This window comes from Gorilla gorilla, chromosome 15 (assembly GCF_029281585.2).
Source record: "Gorilla gorilla gorilla isolate KB3781 chromosome 15, NHGRI_mGorGor1-v2.1_pri, whole genome shotgun sequence".
NCBI classification, from domain to species: domain Eukaryota; kingdom Metazoa; phylum Chordata; class Mammalia; order Primates; family Hominidae; genus Gorilla; species Gorilla gorilla.
In genome coordinates this window covers 109,821,866-109,831,684 of record NC_073239.2, presented here as the reverse complement: position 1 = coordinate 109,831,684, position 9,819 = coordinate 109,821,866, and the positions used below count along the sequence as shown (strand labels likewise).

The following is a 9,819-nucleotide window of genomic DNA, read 5'->3' as shown; positions in this document are numbered from 1 at the left end:
GGAGCCAGCGTGTCACATAGTGAGAGAGAGAGCAAGAGAGATGCTGGGCCTCTTCTAAACAACCAACTCTTGCATGAATAGACTACTCATTCCAGTGAGGGAGGGCACGAAGCCATTCATGAGGGATCTGCCCCTATGACCCACACCACTCCTACTTGGCCCCAACTTCAACACTGGGGATTACATTTCAATATGAGATTTGGAGGGGACAAACATCCAAACCATATCCATAGTGCTGTCAAAAGATAAAATTACAGCAAACTTAGTTATAGATCTAATTGTCTTTTATTCATAATTCATGAATCATGGCTGACTCTACTCTACACAATAGAATGAGTTCTCTCACTAGGGCAAGCAGAGCAGTGAGCTTTGTAAGGTGGGAGTAAGGAAACAGAATAGTAGAAGAGAAGCTGATTCATTAATGTCAGGTTACTTCAGGTTACTTTCTCATAAAGGTCAAAGAAGAGGCAACTTTCTTACTAGGTTGACTCTGGTAGACTGAAATTTCCTGTTTTCAGGAAAAAAAAGGTCTGTTTTAGGATTTATCAGCTTCCTTAGAGTTTCAGTTTGATTATATGACATTTAGCATGAGTGACTCCATTTTGATTTTGTCTGTTCTGTTGGAGCCTAGTGCAGGGGCTTAGTCCATTGTTTTGTTTAACAATGCCTATCTGTAGTGTTTTAACCACCTGACCAGTTCTTCTTGCCTACTTCACAGATAGAGCTAATTTACTGAGACAGCGGTATGGCAGTAGAGAAAGAGTTTAATAAATACAGAACCAGCTAAGTGGAAGACAGGAGTGTATTACTTAAATAAATAAATAAAGCTTAGAGCTAAGGTTTTTAAAGAATAGTTTGGTGGACAGGGGCTAGAGAATGGGGAATGCTGATTGGTTGGAGATGAAATCCTAGGGGTGTGGAAAATGCTCCTTATGCTCTGAGTCAGCTTCTGGGTGGACCGGTTGAGTCATGAATCATGGGTCCAGGTGGAGTCTGTAGGTTACCACAATGCAAATTTCTGAAAAACATCTCAAAAGACCAATCTTAGGTTCTACAATAGTGATGTTGAGCAATGACTGGTTATCATCTAACTATGCGGACATTTTAGCAGAATTCAGGCCCTTCCCACATTTCTAATCTAGTAGGCTTTCATTAGTTTTACAAAGGTGGTTTCAGGGGTTAGTTTTAGGGAGGGACTATTATCATCCTTGCTTCAAAGTTAAACTATAAACTAAGTTCCTCCCCAGGTTTGCTTGGCCTACGTTCAGGAAAGAGTGAGGACAGCCAGCCTGTGGGGCTAGAAACAAGATGGAGTCAGCCATGCTGGACTCTCTCACTGTCATCATCTTTGCAAAGGTGGTTTCAGTGTTCAGTGAGAAAATGTGTAAAGTCCCAGCCCACACCTGAGACTGAGGATGACTTTTGTGTGATTATGATTATTAAGCTTTAGGGCAGGGAGGGATGTAGTAGCTGAGGCAGGATTGGAACCTGGCTCTGATAACTGGCTTTCTTCCCCTGGGGCTGCAGGAGCATCCTTGTCCCCTCCCTCAGTGTCTCCCCTTTCACTGGGTGCTGTCCACTCCCCCGGGAGCTTCTTGGCTCTCTCTGCTCTTTCCCATGCAATGCCTAGAGCTCATGCAGGTCATAGGGTTTCTTTTCCTGATAGAAACTAGGGCACCTCCCCTGCCAATCAATCGCCTGTCAATCCTTCCACTGTGTGGAGGGAGAAGTGCTGAACTGTAGATTTACCTCCACTCCTCCTCTCCTGAAAATCTTTCCATGGCTTCTCCTGGTCTAAGGCGAGCCCTGAAGGCACAGCCCTTCCCCAGGGTGCCAGGAGTCCCAGGCTGTGGGGACAAGGAAGGGGCTTTTATCAAACACTTGCCCTTTCAGAGATCCTGATCTTCCTATCCACCCCCACACCTGCCCTTTTGATGTTCTCTTAGTGATGGGAGTGGGTCCTGCCCATCAGGGTAACCTGAGGCAGAAAGAGAAACAGTAAATACATTGAAAACTGCTGATTTACACTACAGATGCTACGGGATATCAACCCCAGATTCCTAACCCTGACCTTCCAGTGCCTGAGATTCAGGGCTGACCCAGATGCGGACTATGATGTGCAGCTCTACAGCCCCACCCTGATCCAGCCAGGCCTACAGAGGAGGTTCTCAACAAACATTTGCTGAGCCACTGAAGTTGCTTCAGAAGGGCTGCCTTGGACTGCTGAGTCCTTGACTTCCATTTCTCTGGATGGGTGCAGCAGTTTGGGCTGGAGGAAGCTGGGGCGGTTCCATCCAGTGGAGCTGTGGTGGGAGGTTCATTACCTAGAAGCACGAGGTTCCTGGGGTGGCGGGTGGAGGCTGCTGTTTGCTTTAGTCTTTACTCAATCCCTGCTCACAGGTTGCCTGGCAACCATTGTTCATTTACTCACCATTGACTTTGAAAATAAAAATCAATTTCCTTTATGACGTGAGTCGGAGGGTCACATTAACCCCCAAGTTTAAGCAGTCCAATTTTATTGCTCAAAGATTTATGAGCAAGGATGTATACAGAGCACTGTTTATAATAGGAAAGGTTTTTGGGAGGGGTGCTGAACCACAGTATCTATCAGAGGGGTGTGATTAAAGGAAGGCCCTTTCTTACAACAGAATATTCTGCAGCTGATAAAATAATGATAGAGATCTGAGCGTACTGACAGGGGAACATTCTCATAATGTAAGTGAAAGACACAAGCCGGTTACAGAACAGCATGTAGAGTGTGTTGCTGTTTTCATTTAACAAGATATGTGTGTGCGTGCATGTGCCTGTTGCTTAAAAACATTCTGCAAGGGTACACATGGCAAACAGAAACAGTGATTTTCACTCTGGAAGGGGATTGCAAATTTCAATTATCTTTCTATCTTTCTCTACTATTTAATTTTTAAAATAAAGCAAGCACGTGTTACTTTTTCAATTTGCAAAAACAATAATGTCATTTCTTTTTCAAACAGAGAATTCCAACTCTGAGGGCCAGGGGAACCGCCTCTCCAGGGCCCACTGGGGTTGAGACTGCATGGATAGTGCCTTAGTCCATTTGGGCCGATATAACAGAATGCCTTAGACTGGGTGGCATAAACAACTCACATTTACTTCTCATGGTTCTGGGGGCTGGGAATTCCAAGATCAAGGTGCCAGTGGATCCAATATCTGGTGAGGGCCTGCTTTTGGTTCATAGATGGCCATATTCTCACAGTGTCCTCACATGGTGGAAGGGGCAAGGCAGCTCTCTGGGGCCTCTCTTATAAGGGCACTAATCCCATGCCCCTATGACCTAATTACCCCCCAACGGCCCTACCTCCTAATACCATCACACCAATGATTAGGTTTCAACATATTACTTTTCGGGTCATATGTTGAAACCATCGCAGGCAGCCAGGGCCAGGCTGGGGTTGACCAGAGGAGTAGGAGGATGAAGGGAGGCCAAGACTTCCCCTGAAGGGCAACCAGAATGCTTCCAACTAGGGAGTTCTTCTCTCCAGTCCCTGGGAGTGTCCAGGCTGAAGCCGGGTGCTGAGGAGGGATGTCCTGCAGTAATGGAGGCTGGGCCAGGTGCCTCCTAGAACCCTAGGAAGTGGGAAGGTTGAGCCAGTTCACTGAGATGGAGGGAAGGCTGGGCACGGACCAGAGCTGGAGGCAGTGGAGGGGCCCACCTCTTTTGACTGCTCCTCTTTTCTGTTGACCCCACCTCTTTTGACTGCTCCCCTCTTCTTTTGACCCCACCTCTTTTGACTGCTCCCTCTCTTTCCAGGCTGGTGTTCCCTCAGGCTCCCTCTTGGCCTCACATTCTACACCTTCCTTCTGGGTGTTCTCATTCATGCTCATGACTTCAGCTATCACCTATAGCCTGACCATGCCCTCCTCTCCACACCTGAGCCCATCCTTCAGGATGGCCCCTTTTCCTAAAAGTCATGCTTGGTTATATCACTGTCTTGCCTGAGATCTTCCATGGGCTTCCTTATGTCTGCAGGAAGGAATAGAAGGCCTTCTGAACCTGGCTCCAAGCTAAGCCCTCCCCAGTTCCATGCATCTTTTCTTTTGCATAAGCATTTATCTCTCCATAATGCTACCCCTCTCTTGTCTACAAAACAAACTCTTCTTTTTTTAAGACCCTAAGATCAACCTCCATGGTGAAGCCTTCTTAGTTTCTCCAGGCACCCTATACTCTGTACTCCCATAATCCTTTGCACACCCCTTGACTACAGCACTCATCACACTTTGCCATTAATAGTATCGATTTGTCTTTGTCTCACTCTCAGCTTGTGAGTTCTGTGAGGCAGATGGCTTATTCACCCCAGCTCCAAGCTCAGGGCCTGCACATAGGGGTGCCCAGAAAGTGTTGGTAGGATGGATAGATAAATGGTTGAATGAATGGATGGGTGGATGGATGGATGAATGGATGAATGGTTGGATGGATGGATGGATGAATGGATGGATGGATGCTTGGATGGATGGATGGATGGATGAATGAGTGGGTGGATGGATTCCATTGTTTCCTTCAATATATGAACATGTAATTTCTCCCATCTGAAAAAGAAAGCAAGAAACTCCCTTGATTCTACTTCACCTCCCTTTCTTTATAACAAAGACTCCCACAAGAGTGATCCACTATACCAGTCTGTTTCCTCTTCTCCCATGCTCTCTTGCACCACCTCCAATCAGGCTTTCACTACTCCACCAACACTGTGCTGAAGGAAGTTGCCAGTGACCTCTGCATTGCTAAATCTAGGGCCAGTGTCAGTCATCAGCTTACTAGATCTTGGCAACATTTGACACATGCACTTTTTTTGGAAACACATTCTTCTCCTGGCTTCCAGGAACCTTACTCTCTTGGCTTTCCTTCTACCCCAGTGATGGCTCCTTCTCACTCTCCATAGCTGGCTTCTCCATATCTCCCCAACCTCAGACCTAGGACTCCTCCTCTGTTATGACTCCCTTAATGATCCCATTCATTTCATGGCAAATGCCTTACCTTCCCCTCAAAATGTGATCCTTGCAGCTCTCCCCATCTGAAGAATCAGCAACTCCATCCTTCCAGGCACTCAGGCCAAAGATCATGGAGCCGTCCTTGACTTCTTTCTCTCTCTTACCCACATCCAACTCCTCAGTATCCCCATGGCTCTACCTTCAAAACGTATTCAGAATCCACCCACTTTTCTCCACCTCCATGGCTACCACTCTGATTCAAGCCACCTGGCTCTTGCCTGCTAACAGTTCACTCCGCTGTTGTCCTCCACCCCTACTGTCTCTTCTCAACCCAACCGCCAGAGTGGTCCTTTTAAAACTTTATTCAGATCGTGTCACTTCTCTGTGCAAAACCTTCCCATGGCTTCTTATCTCACTCACTGTGGAATCTGAGGGCCTCACAGTGACCCTGAAGACCATACATGATCTTCACCCCCTGCCGCTGTTACTTCTCTGACATCATCTCCAATCTTCTTCCCCTACTGCATCCATACCACCCCTCAAACACACCAGCTCTGCTTCTGTATCACAGAATTTGCATTTATCATGCCTTCTGCCTGGAACGCAACGTCCTAGATACACACCTGGCTCATTCCTTCATCTCCTTCAGGTCTGGACTCGAATGTCACCTTCCAGGTAAGGCCCTCTCTGCCTCATCGTTCTCTAGAACACATCACCAGCTGTCACTCTTTAGAGCTTCCCACCTATTTATACATCATTGTCTTCCTCCATTAGACTATTAGCTCCATGAGGGTAGGGGTTATGAGTTTTTCTTCCTGCTGCACCTCTGGTGCCTAGAACGGTGCACAGCGTGTGGTAGGCTCCTATGTGGATGAGTGAATGAATGATCTTATGAATCCTCACATAGCCCTCATGCAAGTATTGCTCTACCCATGTTTTGGATGAGGAAGCAGAAGCACAGAGAGGTTTAGGGAGCTCCTCAGTGGCACTTGGCTCCAGCGTACATGTTCTAAATACCACGCAATACTATCTGTGGAATGGGGACGATAATAATATTGCTGCCCTGCAATTCTCACAGGGTTGTTTGGGGCTCACATGAAATTATGCTCATGTATATTCTTTCAAACTATAAAACTGGATACAATGATAACTATTATCATTCTCCCTCCAGTGAGAATTAATGTCTCACTGGGGAGGAACTGATATGAAGACCTTAGAGATTACCTAAGTCTAACCCATGATTGTAAGATGGGCATGAGAGAGACTTAAGTTCAGGACAACTGGGTCACTTCCAGGCATGTGATGGATGGCTTTAGACAAAAAAGGCTGGGCTGACCTCTCAGACCACTACCTCTGTGTGAGGAGCAGGATCTGTAGGTATTCATCTTTCCACCCATCCATCCATCCTTTCATCCTTCCTTCCATCCATCCATCCAAACATCATTCATCCTTCTATGCATCTATCTACCCTTCCTTCCATCCATCTACTTATCCATCCATCCATCCTTTTATTCTTCCTGCCCTCCATCTTTCCATCATTCATCCTTCTGTCCATGAGCCATCCATCCTTTCTTCTGTCATTCCTCTATGCATCCATCACTTCACTCATCCTTCCACTCATCCATTAATCCTCCATTTCTTCACTTATCCATTTTCTTCCACCTAATCATTTTCCCAACTATTCATTTTCCCATGTACCCATCATTTTGCACAGCTCATTTCCTGAGAGCCTGCTGTGTGCCAGTCCCTAAACTCAGAGCTGGTGACACAGAGGTCAATAAGACATCCACTCTCCCAGAGCTGAGGGGAGCTTGAACAAGTGCAGAGATAACGTGGGAAAGTACCTAGTGAGGCTCTTGGTGTGCACAAGTGCTTAGGTCCTGGAGCTCTGTTTGTGACTAAGTTGCTTGCCTGAGGCCCCATGCTAGTAAGGACTAGCACTAACTGGAGTGGGAGCTGGCCCCAGAGCCCAAGCTCTGAGTGATAATTCTTCTCGCTCCACCATGCTGTCTTTTTCCTGAGAGAATCACCTGACCACTGTCAGCTGTGGGGAGAAAATGCTAACGAGGGGGAAATGCCAGGGCTGCATGCAACGAGGGACCCATGCTGGCCATCCTCCTGGTGCCATGATCTCCATGACATGAGTGCTCTCGGCCCAGGGAATAGGCAGGCAGGAGAGGGGACCAGTGAGCCAGCTGGGTGCCAGCAGGCAGGAGGCTGCGTGGGGAAGGGAACAGTTAATTCATTAGTCCTGAGGCCAGCCATGCTTTTCACATTAAGCCCCTTTAACTCCTTGCAATTGCATCTGATCAAGGCAATAGAAAGCAATTTGGTTAAGTGGTTAATTTAATCATGCTGCAGCCGTTCAGAAACCACTTAACGCCTCTGACGGCGATTGGCTCCGCCGTTCTCTGCTTACCTGGAAAGCACGCTTCTTCTAAACACAAGGCTTTCGGGCCCCCAGCAACTCGGTTTGCAGAATGATAAAAATGACAGCACGCCTTTCAGCTTAAAGGTCTGAGAGAGAGGGAACGTGATGAATTCTATGTTCCCCATTTTTTTCCTCCCAACAATTGTATGGGTGTAGGCACACCTTCAGCTCACAGGTGCTGGAACTGCCTCTCAGAGAGATGGACTTCCTTGCCATTCCAAGAATGTCTTATTCCTAAGCCTTCGCCTTCGAGTCAACTGTATCATTTTTAATTACCTCATTTTCGAATATTACTTTTGTAATTAAAATTCTTTCCATTATACTCCCCAGCCCCCTGAGTTTTCCATTTTATCTCCTAATTACTCAGCAACTTGCTACCCTCTCCACCCACGGCCACCAAGGTCAGGCCCATATGACTTTGTACCAGAACGATTGCCACCCCTATCCTGCCCCTACCGTCTCGCTGTCCCTATCTTGATGTCCTCTACATGTCTGCTGTGTTACTGCCTGCAGGTCTTTCTAAAAAGCTGATCTGGCCAAGGCTCTCCCCTGCTGAAAACCTCAGTGGCTCCAATCACCCACAGGGGCACCAGAGCCCCCAAGGGATGGTGAAGTGATCAGGGAGGCTCCAGGGCTGCCTTTCTGTGAGATTTACTCTGAACTTAGCTCCCTGGGTGCACAGTATAGGACACCATCATTGCCACTGTTGTGTTCTGTTTCTCCTTGGCTCAGAATCTGCCCACAGCTTCCCACTACCTACAGGATAAAATCTAAGCACGTTCGGGTTGCATTCAAAGCCCTTCACACTTCAACCCTCACCTGCCTTCCCTCCCACTCAAAAAGCCCTCACCATTTCCAAAACAAAACATGCACTTTCAGCCTCAAACTTAGCAAGCTCCTTCCTACCACAGGGCCTTTGCACGTGCCCTTTCCTCTGTCCAGATCCCCATTCCTCACACTCTTCCCTGGAATTCAGCTTCTCAGCTGCCTGTCAGTGGCTCTCCTCATGACTGGCCACTTCTCACACTTTAGGTCTCAGTTTCAGACTCATCTCCTCACAAAGGTTGTCTTAGGTCAGGTTCGCTTACACCAAACCCTGACCTGGTGATTCCCGGGTGAGTGATTTATTAAGAAGTGCTGTGCAGGTAGAGATGTTGGGAAGGGGCTGGGGAAAACAGGACAGGCAAAAGGGAGAAGCCGAGCAAGCGTGGGATCTCAGCCCAAGTCCCAGACTCAGCCTGACCCCATGGAAAGCTCTGGGGAGGAAATTAGATCTCAGGTTTTGTTTTGTTTTCCTGGAGACAGAGTCTCACTCTGTCACTGGGGCTGGAGTGCAGTGGTGTGATCATGGCTCACTGCAGCCTCCACCTCTGGGCTCATTCTATCCTCCCACCTCAGCCTTCTGAGTGGCTGGGACTACAGGCACATGCCACTACACTCAGCTAATTTTTTTTATTTTTCGTAGTGATGGGTTTTGATCATGTTGCCCAGGCTGGTCTCAAACTCCTGGGCTCAAGCCATTTGCCCGCCTCGGCCTCCCAAAATGCTGGGATTACAGGTGTGAGCCACTGCACCTGGTTCGTATTTTTTCTGGACTCCAGGCAAGGGACCTATTGGGCATTCGTATTCCTGCAGCAGTCAGTCAGCAGCTACAAGCCTCCCTGGAGAAGACCTGCAAAGAGTGCTGAGTTGCAATGTACTCAGCTGAAAACTGGGGCTCTGTAATTAAATAAGAAAAGGAGATGGAGGTTAGGTTAGGCAGTTCATAGGGTCTGCCACAGTCACGATCATTAGATAGTGTTTTGGAGGTTCTGGTCACTAAGCAAGACATAAAACAATCATGAAAGTTACAGCCCTCAGAAAGGAATAGACACAGCAACCTTATCTGAAGATAGTGTAACTTACGAGTCCAGTGAATCTCTGAGGGGAGGGACCTCTCTAGAAAGATATTGTAGAATCTCTGGGGAACGGATGACTGGAAAATGCTGACTGAAGGAGATAAGAGAAAGTGTGAATACTGAGCAAATGAAATGAAATAGCAGTAAAGTTCTGCGTTTTAAAATTTAAAATGTTTACCTTTATTTAAATTTTATCTTTTAAATAAAGATAAAAATACAGTTTTTAAAAGTTGGAAAAACTGGGCGTGGTGGCGCATTCCTGTAGTTCCAGCTACTCAGGAGGCTGACGCAGGAGGATTGTTTCAGCTCAGGAGTTTGAGGCTGCAGGGAGCCGTGATTGCCCTCTGCACTCCAGCCTGGGTGACAGAGTGAGACCCTGTCTCTTAAAAAAAAAAAGTGGAAAAAAAGAAATGAGCATAACCTAATATGAAAATAGAAAAAGACAATAATTAAGATGATGTAGTAGTGATGTGTGGGATTAAACAGATAAATGGACACAGTGGCATCACTGAGGCAGACTCTAATGGA

At 47.0% G+C, this 9,819-nt stretch overlaps 1 long non-coding RNA gene across 1 annotated transcript; it reads right to left on the bottom strand.

Moving 5' to 3' along the window:
- Positions 1-266: 266 nt before the first annotated feature.
- Positions 267-2,362, bottom strand: LOC129526605 (uncharacterized). Its single transcript, XR_008671279.2, has 3 exons — positions 2,072-2,362; positions 1,750-1,978; positions 267-1,018 (listed from the first exon to the last, which is right to left on the bottom strand). It is a non-coding gene; the product is annotated as an uncharacterized lncRNA (long non-coding RNA).
- Between the last annotated feature and the right edge of the window lie 7,457 nt (positions 2,363-9,819).